Here is a 12,848-nt window from a genome sequence, read left to right on the forward strand (position 1 = left end):
TTCTAATTATTATTATTTTTTTTATAATGGAGAACAACCCCTTTCAAGTAGAAGTTGCACTGGGTAGCCAAGCATGGATTAGCATCATTAAATGGAACTACACTGCGGCATATGAAACTTAAAATATGCAGCATAAATTTAGTGGTCTACCTCTGATTCCAGCAATGAATTCTCTTCCAATTCATCTAAACATACCTTTATGACAAAGTTGGTAGGGTCTGTTCATACCTTAACGTTATGGTGACACTTGAAGAGGGGTATGTCAGTAAATTCACACGGAGTCTCCTGTCAAAAATGCATCAGTTGTTATCAGTGGAAATGGCTAAACAAAAATGCTATATGTAAACATCTATTTTTTACATGTGATCACATGACAACATATCCAATATATGACAAAGATTCCATTAATTGAATACCGTATTTATCGGCGTATAACACACATTTTTTAGGCTAAAATGTTTAGCCTAAAGTCTATCTCCGTGTTATACGCCGATAAGCCGCTGCAGTTCAATTAACTGCAGCGGCTTTTGCAGGTCCAGAGACCTGCCGTCGCTGCCCGATTGCCTCCCCCATCCCCGTTTTTTCTGACCCCGCAGAAGCCCCCAGGAAAGGCAGGGGGAGAGAGGCAGTCGCTGCCCGCTTCTCTCCCCCTGCCTTTCCTGGGGTCTAGAGCCCTGCTGTCGGCCCTTCTCTCCCCCTGGCTATCAGCACCGCTGCCCCATTGCCTCCCCCATCCCCGGTTTTATAATTACCTGTTGCCGGGGTCGGATCCGCGCTGCTTCTGGCTCCGGTGTGGCATCTCCTGCATTGTTGCTATGCGCTGCGCAATGACGAGTGACGTTGCGTTCAAGACATCACTCGTCATTGCGCCTTGCAGCGCATAGCAACGACACAGGAAACGCCACACCAGAGCCAGAAGCAGCGCGGACCAGACCACGCAACAGGTAATTATAAAACCAGGGGTGGGGGAGGCAATGGGGCAGCAGCGCCGATAGCCAGGGGGAGAGAAGCGGCGCCGATAGCCAGGGGCAGAGAAGCAGCGGCAGCAGGGCTCTAGACACCAGGAAAGGCAGGGGGAGAGAAGCGGCAGCGACGGCCTCTCTCCCCCTGCCTTTCCTGGGGGCTTCTGCGGGGTCAGGAACAGTGTATCGGGGTATACACATGCACACACACGCACCCTCATTTCACCAAGGATATTTGGGTAAAAAAATTTTTACCCCCAATATCCTTGGTAAAATGAGGGTGCGTGTTATAGGTTGGTGCATGGTATACCCTGATAAATACGGTAACTCATAGTGTTTTAGCTGGATTGCTTTTTATTTGTTGTTAATACTTACATAGTATGCCTAATAATACAGAACCCAGTCAACATCCATCCAATAGCATTACAGCTGAAAAGAAGTTACATCATTAAAGAGTACCTGTCATCAAACCATATTTTCTAAACTAACTCAGATGATATTCCCTAAGTACTCCTAACACCACTCTTGCCCTAAAAAAAGATTTCTGGGCTTTAAAAAGCTCTGTATCATACCTTTCGCCTTGCTCACATTGTGTGAGCTTTTGGCAGAAAAAAGTGGGAAAGTTCCCCAGCAGGCGCGACGTCACTGAAGCCTGTGAGATCTGTGTCTTGCCATGCCCCACATGCACTTCCTGAGTCTGGTCTCCTGTCAGGTCGGGAGGAGACCAAACTAACTGTTTGACTTGTGCAGGGAACAGAACAGAGCCACCTAGTGGATCTTTTTTCAATCACATTAAAACTATAATAAAGGTTAAAGGGTAGCTCCCACCATCCTATTTTTTTTCTGTCCCTGCCTATTGCCAATCTATCCCTAACCCCCACCCTGCTTTTAATTTTTATTTTTACTATATTAAAAATAACTTTTTTTCTGCCTGGTAGTGTGCTCACTACCAGGCAGACTTCCCCAGCAGGCACCACGTCACTGATGCCTGCTGGGGGGGGGACTTCCGCCCTTAGTTTATCTACACAGGGTGCCTCCAGCTGTTTCTCTCACAACTCCCAGCTTGCCCTGACATCTATTGGCTGTCAGGGCATGCTGGGAGTTTTAGTAGTGAAACAGCTGGAGGCACCCTGTGTAGATAAACTATAAGTTAGTGCCATGCGGCGCTACGGCGCTAGCCCGTTCACTCCGTCAAACCCCCTCCCCGCCATACCCCGTTCCCTCCATCACAAACCCCCCCCGCCCGCATAAACCCCATTCCCTCCATCACAAACCCCCTGCCCGCATACCCCGTTCCCTCCATTATACTTACCGGCAGCGGGCGTGCAGGGACAGCGGCGGCGACGAGGCGGCGGCGATAGGCAGGGAGCGAGAGCAGCCTAAATGAAAAAAGGACTGATTGTCAGGCCAAAATCAGTCCTTTTTCAGGCGTGACGTCACGCCAGGCTGCAGCCGGCCACTAGGAGGGAGACCCCTAGTGGCCGGTTTTCAAATATAAATTACACCCTTATAATAAAAAAAAAAAAAAAAATGAAACTATATTAGAGATATGTTGTAGTAGATATGTACTACAACATATCAAAAAAAAAGTTGGTGACAGTGCCCATTTAAATGCATTTTTATAATTGAACTAATATTTTTACTGTCCTTTTTCTATTACAAGGATTCACAAATGCTTGTTCTTTGTATGACTAAGGCCACATACTGTGGCTGAAACGCGTCACCTGCTCACCATGTTGGCTGAATTATTATGCAAAAACTTTGGCTTTTTGCTCCACCTTTGTTACTTTCCTGGAAAGTGGAAGTGGTTTGGGGCAGGGGGTGGGCGGAGGGTGTTGGCAACTTAACCCCTTAAGGACTCAGCCCATTTTGGCCTTAAGGACTCAGACAATTTAATTTTTACGTTTTCATTTTTTCCTCCTCGCCTTATAAAAATCATAACTCTTTTATATTTTCATCCACAAACTAGTATGAGGGCTTGTTTTTTGCGCGACCAGTTGTCCTTTGTAATGACATCACTCATTATATCATAAAATGTATGGCGCAACCAAAAAACACTATTTTTGTGGGGAAATTAAAACGAAAAACGCAATTTTGCTAATTTTGGAAGGTTTTGTTTTCACGCCGTACAATTTCTGGTAAAAATGACATGTGTTCTTTATTCTGAGGGTCAATACGATTAAAATGATACCCATTATTATATACTTTTATATTATTGTTGCGCTTAAAAAAAATCACAAACTTTTTAACCAAATTAGTACGTTTATAATCCCTTTATTTTGATGACCTATAACTTTTTTATTTTTCCGTATAAGCGGCTGTATGGGGGCTCATTTTTTGCGTCATGATCTGTACTTTTTTTGATACCACATTTGTATATAAAAAACTTTTAATACATTTTTTATAATTTTTTTTTTAATAAAATGTATTAAAAAAGTAGGAATTTTGGACATTTTTAATTTTTTTTCGTTCACGCCGTTCACCGTACGGGATCATTAACATTTTATTTTAATAGTTCGGACATTTACGCACGCGGCGATACCAAATATGTCTATAAAAAATGTTTTTTTACGCTTTTTGGGGGTAAAATAGGAAAAAACGGACGTTTTACTTTTTTATTGGGGGAGGGGATTTTTCACTTTATTTTTACTTTTACATTTTTTTACATTTTTTTTTACACTTGAATAGTCCCCATAGGGGACTATTCATAGCAATACCATGATTGCTAATACTGATCTGCTCTATGTATAGGACATAGAACAGATCAGTATTATCGGTCATCTTCTCCTCTGGTGTGCTCGATCACAGACCAGAGCAGGAGACGCCGGGAGCCGCACGGAGGAAGGAGAGGGGACCTCCGTGCGGCGTTATGAATGATCGGATCCCCGCAGCAGCGCTGCAGGCGATCCGATCGTTCATTTTAATCGCGAACTGCCGCAGATGACGGGATCTGTATTGATCCCGGCACCTGAGGGGTTAATGGCGGACGCCCGCGACATCGCGGGCGTCGGCCATTGCCGGCGGGTCCCTGGCTGCGATCAGCAGCCGGGATCAGCCGCGCATGACACGGGCATCGCTCCGATGCCCGCGGTTATGCTTAGGACGTAAATGTACGTCCTGGTGCGTTAAGTACCACCTCACCAGGACGTACATTTACGTCCTGCGTCCTTAAGGGGTTAATATAACTTACAACAGAAGCTGGCATAATGATGTGCCCCCCACGCTCTTCTCCTGGCTACAACTAGAGTTCGTAGTGAATCTCAGCATTGAGACCCCGACCAATCATAACTTTGACATGCTTGCGTTTCATGTCAAAAATCTTTTTAAATGGCAGGAACACAGTGCGAACGTTGCCTCTGTCCTCTGCTGTGTACCCGAAATGTCCCTCTGACATCAGCAGTTTACTCTGTTGTGTCAAAACCAGGCTAAGTAACTATGATAGACTGTAGACACATTGGAGGAGAGTCATGAAACCATGTGCAGAGAAAAAGTCGACCAGTTGCCCATAGCAACTAATCAGATCACTTCCTTTATTTTTGAAAAGGCCTCTGAAAAATAAAAGAAGTGATCTGATTGGTCACTATGGCGAGCGGTCAACTTTTCCTCTGCACTAGTTTTGATAAATCTCCCCCACTGGGTATTAGTGGTCAGCACCAAAACCTAGTATGTCAACCCCTGCTGTTACACCATTGACAGTTTTTTATTGCTGCATTTGATAACTTAGCTACCACAGCACATGTCAAAGCAAAAGTGACCTTATCCTATGGAGTTTTTATAGTAAAACTGAATCTATAATCTATGTGGAAGTGAAATGTGGCAAAATGATTGCGCAAATTGCCATTTAGAGACAATGGTCGTGGCTTAGGGACATCTCCTGTCCATGAGTGGCTCAGTCACAGCCCGGACTTGAACCCATTTGAACATTTCTGGAGAGACTTGAAAATGGCTTCCACTGACAGTCCCCATGCAATTCTACAGAGCTTGAGAGGATCTGCAGAGAAGAATGCCAAAAACCCAAAATCCAGGTGTGCAAACCTTGTTGCATCATACCAAAGAAGACTGGCGGATATAATTTCTGCCAAAGGTGCTTCAACTAAGTACTGAGCAAAGGGTCTGAATACTTATGTCAATTCAATGTTTTATGTTTTCCTTTTCAAAAACTTTGTAAAGATTTCTAACATTCTGTTTTCACTTTGTAAGTATGGGGAATTTAGTGCAGAATGATGAGGAAAACATTTCTTTTCTTAAAACACAAGTTCACACATAACAAAATGTGATAATGTGAAAGGATATGAAGACTTTCCAAATGCATGGTATATCCTGTTCCAAGTACTGGAAAGTTATTATGTATCTGTTTATAAAGAATTTGAGTTTATTTCCTTTAAGCCTTTAGCGGGCCCACAATCTAAATGTATGTCATGGTGTCCTGGTTCTTAGCGCACAAGGATGTGCTTTACGTTATGAACTTGAAGCAAGCTCAGGAGCAGCAGTCACTTCATGCCTGGCAGGGTCCTGGCTTTTATCAGCAACCAGGAACTCACCGATAATGGGGGGCATCAGCACCTACTAATCATGGCACCTAAAACAGTTGCAAGCTTTGTGAGACTTATCGAACCATCCGCAGTGCGATTGTGGGGTTCTAATGAGTTAAGATGGCGGCCGGAGGTCTCCTCACCTGCTCCACAGCCATCCTCCTGTAAGTCTATGCATAACACTGAACAGTAATAGCAATCAAACGAATTCTATAAACATTCCCTTGTGGAGACCTTAAAAATAAGTAGTAAAAAGTTTATTTATATATATATATATAGTGGGGCAAAAAAGTATTTAGTCAGCCACCAATTGTGCAAGTTCTCCCACTTAAAAAGATGAGAGAGGATGTAATTTTCATCGTAGGTATAACTCAACTATGAGAGACATAATGAGAAAAAAAGCCATAAAATCACACTGTCTGATTTATTTGCAAATTATGGTGGCAAATAAGTTTTTGGTCAATAACAAAAGTTCATTTCTCATTTCAATACTTTGTTATATACCCATTGTTGGCAATGACAGAGGTCAAACATTTTCTGTAAGTCTTCACAAGGTTTTCACACACTGTTGCTGGTATTTTAGCCCATTCCTCCATGCAGATCTCCTCTAAAGCAGTGATGTTTTGGCGCTGTCGCTGGGTAACACAGACTTTCAACTCCATCTTTTCTATGGGGTGGAGATCTGTAAACAGGCTAAGCCACTTCAGAACCTTGAAATGCTTCTTACGAAGCCACTCCTTCGTTGCCCGGGCGGTGTGTTTGGGATCATTGTCATGATGAAAGACCCAGCCACGCTTCATCTTCAATGTCCTTGCTGATGGAAGTCGGTTTTCACTCAAAATCTCAAGATACATATAGTCCCATTCATTCTTTCCTTTACATGGATCAGTCTTCCTGGTCCCTTAGCAGAAAAACAGCCCCAAAGCATGATGTTTCCACCCCCATGCTTCACAGTAGGTATGGTGCTCTTTGGATGCAACTCAGCATTGTTTCTCCTCCAAACACGACGAGTTGAGTTTTTACCAAAAAGTTCTACTTTGGTTTCATCTGACCATATGACATTCTCCCAATATTCTTCTAGATCATCCAAATGCTCTCTAGCAAACTTCAGACAGGCCCGGACATGTACTGGCCTAAGCAGGGGGACACGTCTGGCACTGCATGATTTGAGTCCCTGGCGGCGCAGTGTGTTACTGATGGTAGCCTTTGTTACTTTGGTCCCAGCTCTCTGCAGGTCATTCACTAGGTTCCTCCATGTGGTTCTGGGATTTTTGCTCACCGTTCTAGTGAACATTTTGACACCACGGGGTGAGATCTTGCATGGAGTCCCAGATCAAGGGAGATTATCAGTGGCCTTGTATGTCTTCCATTTTCTAATAATTGCTTCCACAGTTGATTTATGTACACCAAGCTGCTTGCCTATTGCAGATTTCCCAGCCTGGTGCAGGTCTACAATTTTGTTTCTGGTGTCCTTCGACAGCTCTTTGGTCTTGGCCATAGTGAAGTTTGGAGTGTGACTGTTTGAGGTTCTGGACAGGTGTCTTTTATACTGACAAAAAGTTCAAACAGGTGCCATTAATACAGGTAATGAGTGGAGGACAGAGGAGACTTTACAGGTCTGTGAGAGTCAGAAATCTTGCTTGTTTGTAGGTGACCAAATATTTATTTTTCACCATAATTTGCAATTAAATTCTTTAAAAATCAGACAATGTGATTTTATGGCTTTTATTTTCTCATTATGTCTCTCATAGTTGCGTTATATCTATGATGAAAATTACAGGCCTCTCTCATATTTTTAAGTGGGAGAACTTTCACAATTGGTGGCTGACTAAATACTTTTAGCCCCACTGTAGATAAATATATAAAAATTTTACAAACATTTAAAAAAATAAATAAATAAACATATTTGGTATCATCGCATGCGGAAATGTCCGAAATGTAAAAATATAATGTTAAAGGGGTAGTCCAGTGGTGAAAAACTTATCCCCTATCCTAAGGATAGGGGATAAGTTTGAGATCGCGGGGGGTCCGACCGCTGGGGCCCCCTGCGATCTCTCTGTACGGGGCCCCGGCTCTCCGCCGAGATAGCGGGTGTCGACCCCCGCACGAGGCGGCGGCCGACACGCCCCCTCAATACATCTCTATGGCAGAGCCGGAGATTGCCGAAGGCAGCGCTTCGGCTCTGCCATAGAGTTGTATTGAGGGGGCGTGTCGGCCGCCGCCTCGTGCGGAGGTCGACACGCCCCCTTCCAGCGGGCTGTCGGGGCTCCGTACAGGAGATCGCGGGGGGCCCCAGGGGTCGGACCCCCCGCGATCTGCAACTTATCCCCTATCCTTAGGATAGGGGATAAGTTGCTCACCACTGAATCACCACTGGACTACTCCTTTAATGATCGGTGGGCTTGGGGTTCGCAAAGCCCAGCCTCGCGTATCCTCTCTTTCAGTGCTGGGACCGCTGTGTTATAAGACACAGCGGTCCACAGCGCATGCACCCCTCCAGCTCTGATATTCTCCGAAAAACAATGCCCGTTGTTGTCCTCTTCAGCTCCTGGTGACCAGGTTGTGCTGATACTAGGGGCAGAGAGCTTGTTCACTCCCTGCCTCTAGAACAGCACATGCACACTGAGCGCATAGATGAGCAAGGGCTTGCGGATGGAGAGAGCAAGCGCCCGCTCTGTCAATTCAGGGCAGCAGCGCGCACGTCAGAGAGGGGTGCATGCACTCTGGATTCGCAGTGGATCGCTGTGGACACAGCGGTCCCAGCGCTGAAAGAGAGGATAGGCGAGGCGGGGCTTTGCAAACCCCAAGCCACGCCTATGCGACTGTGCCTGACTGCTGAATAAAAGGATTTTATAAGTTATAATAGAAGGAAGAGCAACGATAAATGTATGGATGCAGTCACTTTATGGTCATCAGGAACAACATTATAGTAGTCTGAGGGGTTCAAAAATTATGACAGTTGCGCTTTAACTTGGGGACGAAGCCCATTTTGACCCTAAGAACCAGAGCATTTTTTGCACATCTGACCACTGTCAATTTAAGCATCAATAACTCTGGGATGCTTTTACTTAAAAATTTGATTCCGAGATTTTTTTGTGACATTCTACGTTATGTTAGTGGTAAATTTTCGTTGATACTTTCAGGGCAAATTAGAAAATTTGTCATTTTTCTAACTTTGAAACTCTGCTTGTAAGGAAAATGGACATGCCAAATAAATGTTATATTGATTCACATATACAATATGTCTACTTTATGTTTGCATCATGTTTTTACCTTTTGGAGACACTTTTTCTCGTAAATTTCAAAATCTGAATTTTTCTGGGACCAGTTCAGTTTTGAAGTGAATTTTTAGAGTCTTTATGTTAGAAATCCCAAATAATGGACTCCATTATGAAAACCTGCACCCCTCAACGTACTCAAAATTACATTTAGAAATAGCAGCAAAGTGAAGGAGAAAATTCAAAATATCATTTTTTTACACTAACATGTTATTGTAGCCCCATGTTTTTCATTTTTACAAGGGGTAAAAGGTTAAAAAAAAAACTTAAAGTTTGTAACCCAATTTCTCTCGAGTAAGAAAATACTGGAATGTGGATGTAAAGTGCACTGCGGGCGCACTACAGGGCTCAGAAGGGAAGAAGCAACAATGGGCTGAAATGGTTTTTGGGGGGCATGTTGCATTTAGGAAGCCCCCATGGTGCCAGAACAGCAACCGCCCCCCCACCCCATGGCACACTATTTGGGAAACTATATCCCTCAAGGAACGTAACAAAGGGTACAGTGAGCTTTAACACCCCACAGGTGATTGACGAACTTTCATTAAAGTGAGACGTGAAAATTAAAAAATTTGCTGGTGTTACCCCAGATTTGTCATGTTCACAAGGGGTAATAGAAGATGCCCCCCAAAATTGTAACCACATTTCTCTTGAGTAAGGAAATACCTCATATGTGGATGTAAAGTGCCCTGTGGGTGCACTAGAGGGCTCAGAAGGATAGGAGTGACATTGGGCATTTGGAGAGCGAATTTTGCTGAAATGGTTTTTGGGGGGCATGTCGCATTTAGGAAGACCCCCATGGTGCTAGAACAGCAAAAAACAAAAAAAACACATCGCACATAATTTGGGAAACTACACCCCTCAAGGAATGTAACAAGGGGTACAGTAAGCCTTAACACCCTACAGGTGATTGACGAACTTTCGTTAAAGTGGAACGTAAAAATGAAAAAATTTTTTTTCACTAAAATGCTGGTTTTATTCATTTTCACAAGGGGTAATAGGAGAAAAAGTCCCCCAAAATTTGGAACAACATTTCTTTTGAATTAGGAAATACCCCATATGTGGGTGTAAAGTGCTCTGCAGGCGCACTACAGGGCTCAGAAGAGAAGGAGCAACATTGAGCTTTTGGAGAGAGAATTTGGTTGGAATTGAAGTCGGGGGGCCATGTGCGTTTACAAAGCCCCCATGGTGCCAGAACAGTGGACCCCCCCCCCACATGTGACCCTATTTCAGAAACTACACCCCTCACGGAATGTAACAAGGGGTGCAGTGAGCATTTACACCCACTCGTGTTTGACAGATCTTTGAAACAGTAGGAGGAGCAAATAAAAAAAAAAAATTTTCAAGGCCCACTGTTCAAAAAATCTGCCAGGCACCTGTGGGGTTAAAATGCTCACTGCACCCCTTGTTACATTCTGTGAGGGGTATAGTTTCCAAAATGGGGTCACATCTGGGGGGGGGGTCCACTGTTCTGGCAGTATGGGGGGCTTTGTAAACGCACATGGCCTTCAATTCCAGCCAAATTCTCTCTCCAAAAAACAAATTTTAATCCTTCTCTTCTGAGCATTGTAGTGCGCCCGCAGAGCACTTTACATCCACATATGGGGTATTTCCTTACTCAGAAGAAATGGGGTTACAACATTTTTTATCTCCTATTACCCCTTGTGAAAAAAAAAAATTGGGGTAATACCAGCATTTTAGTGAAAAAAAAATCATATATTTCATTTTCACTTTATGTCCACATGTGGGGTATTTCTGCACTCAGGAGAAATTGTGTTACAAATTTTGGGGGTCTTTTTCTCCTTTTACCCCTTGTGAAAATTAAAAGTATGGGGCAACACCAGCATGTTTTTTTACACTAACATGCTGGTGTAGCCCCAAACTTTTCCTTTTCATAAGTTGTAAAAGGAGAAGAAGCCCCCCAATATTTGTAGCGCAATTTCTCCCGAGTATGGAAATACCCCATATGGCACTAAACTGTTGCCTTGAAATACGACAGGGCTCTGAAGTGAGAGAGAGCGCCATGCACATTTGAGGCATAAATTAGGGATTTGCATAGGGACAGACCCGGATGCAAGCATGGCGTTTGGCTCCTCCACCGAAACAGGGTGCCTCCAGCTGTTGCAAAACTCTCAGCATGCCAGGACAATCCAAGGCTGTCTGGCAATGTCGGGAGTTGTTGTTTTGCTACAGCTAGAGGCTCCGTTTTGGAAACAGTGCCATACGAAATGTTTTTAATTTTTATTGGGGGAGGACTATGCAAGGGTAAATGTAGTGTTTTACTTTTTATTTTGTATAGTGTAGTGTTTTTAGGGCACATTCACATTGGCGGGGTTCACACCGAGTTTCCTGCTAGGAGTTTGAGCTGCAGCGGAAAAACTCACTGTAAACCCCCGCCTGTGTGAATGTACCTTGTACATTCACATGAGGGGGGTGCACATAACTCACGCTGTTGCAAAAACTACAATTCTTAGCATGTAGTTGCAAAACTACAATTCTCAGTATGCACTGAGACTGTGCAAGCTGGGAGTTGTAGTTTTGCCACAACTGGAGGCACATTGGTGGGGAAACAAGATTTAGGTAACGGACTAACTCAGTGTTTCCCCACCAGTATGCCTCCAGCTGTAGAAAAACTACAACTCCCAGCATTTAAGGTCTCTTATTGCATGCTGGGAGTTGTAATTTTGTAACAACTAGAGGCACACGGGTTGGGAAACACTATGTTAGGTAATAGAACCTAACTCAGCGTTTTCCAAACAGTGTGCCTCCAGCTATTGCAAAACTGTAATTCCAAGCATGTACTGACAGCCGAAGGGCATGCTGGGAGTTGTAGTTATGCAACAGCTGGAGGCACACAGCCATTTGCTGTCCGGGCATGCTGGGAATCCTAGTTTTGCAAGATCTCGAGGGCCACAGTTTAGAGCCCACTGCACAGTGATTTCCAAACCGTGGTCCTCCAGATCTTGCAAAACCACGAATCCCAGCATGCCCAGAAAGCAGACGGCTGTCTAGGCATGCTGGGAGTTGTAGTTTTGCAAGATCTGGAGGGCCACAATTTAGAGACCACTGCACAGTGGTCTCCAAACTGTGGTCCTCCAGAGGCAAGACCACAGACAGACCTTCAGGATCGCCTCCTGCCACCACATAACGTCTTTGCCGCAGTCTGCCTCCGCCCTTTGACGCTAAATCATTGGTGCAGGCAGGTAAGCTGCCTGACACCGTTCTCTCCCGCTCTGTCTGTGCTTAAATGATGAAAATTTATTATAACCCCCTACCCCATCTGCCATTGGTCGGTCAGTCCTGACCTACCAATGGCAGGGGATAAGAGAAGGTGGCACCCCTGCCACCTCACTCCTATCCTTCAGGGTGATCACTGCTGTCTCTGACTGCACCGAACACCTTTATTTTCCGGGCGATTGGGTCACCAGAGACCTGATTAGCCCGGGAAAAATGTGATTCGTCGGTCAGAATTGACCGGCCAATCCCGGCGATCGCAGACCCCCTAGACGATGTGCCGGGATGGCTGCTGATAGATATCAGAATATTCCCGTTCCGATCACCACCCGGCGAGCAGAGGTGATTGGAAATATGGAGGGCATACAGGTATGCCCTTCATCCTTAAAGGGGTACTCCGCACCCCTAGACATCTTATCCCCTATCCAAAGGATAGGGGATAAAATGTCAGATCGCCGAGGTCCCGCTGCTGGGGACCCCCTGGATCTCGGCTGCTAAACCCACCTGTACGGCTTCCACCTCACACCGGCAACGCTGGAGGCTTCAGATCCCGACCACAATGGCGGACGAGCGTGACGTCACGACTCCGCCCCGTGTGACCTCCCATAGACTTGCATTGAGGGGGCGGGGCGTGACGTCACACGGGGTGGAGTCGTGACGTCACGCTCGTCCGCCATTGTGGTCGGGATCCGAAGCCTCCAGCGTTGCCGGTGTGAGGTGGAAGCCGTATAGGTGGGTGCAGCAGCCGAGATCCCGGAGGTCCCCAGCAGCGGGACCCCGGCGATCTGACATCTTATCCCCTATTCTTTGGATAGGGGATAAGCTGTCTAGGGGTGCGGAGTACC

General features: G+C 45.1%; 1 long non-coding RNA gene across 1 annotated transcript in view; it reads right to left on the bottom strand.

The window, feature by feature from the left end:
• The window catches only part of LOC130357222 (uncharacterized), a 207,963-nt gene that overhangs the window by 194,241 nt on the left and 874 nt on the right, over positions 1-12,848 (bottom strand). Inside the window, exon 2 of the long non-coding RNA XR_008889138.1 lies at positions 229-285. This is a non-coding gene — a long non-coding RNA (uncharacterized LOC130357222). The remainder of the gene's footprint in view (positions 1-228; positions 286-12,848) is intronic.

This window comes from Hyla sarda, chromosome 1 (assembly GCF_029499605.1).
Source record: "Hyla sarda isolate aHylSar1 chromosome 1, aHylSar1.hap1, whole genome shotgun sequence".
NCBI classification, from domain to species: domain Eukaryota; kingdom Metazoa; phylum Chordata; class Amphibia; order Anura; family Hylidae; genus Hyla; species Hyla sarda.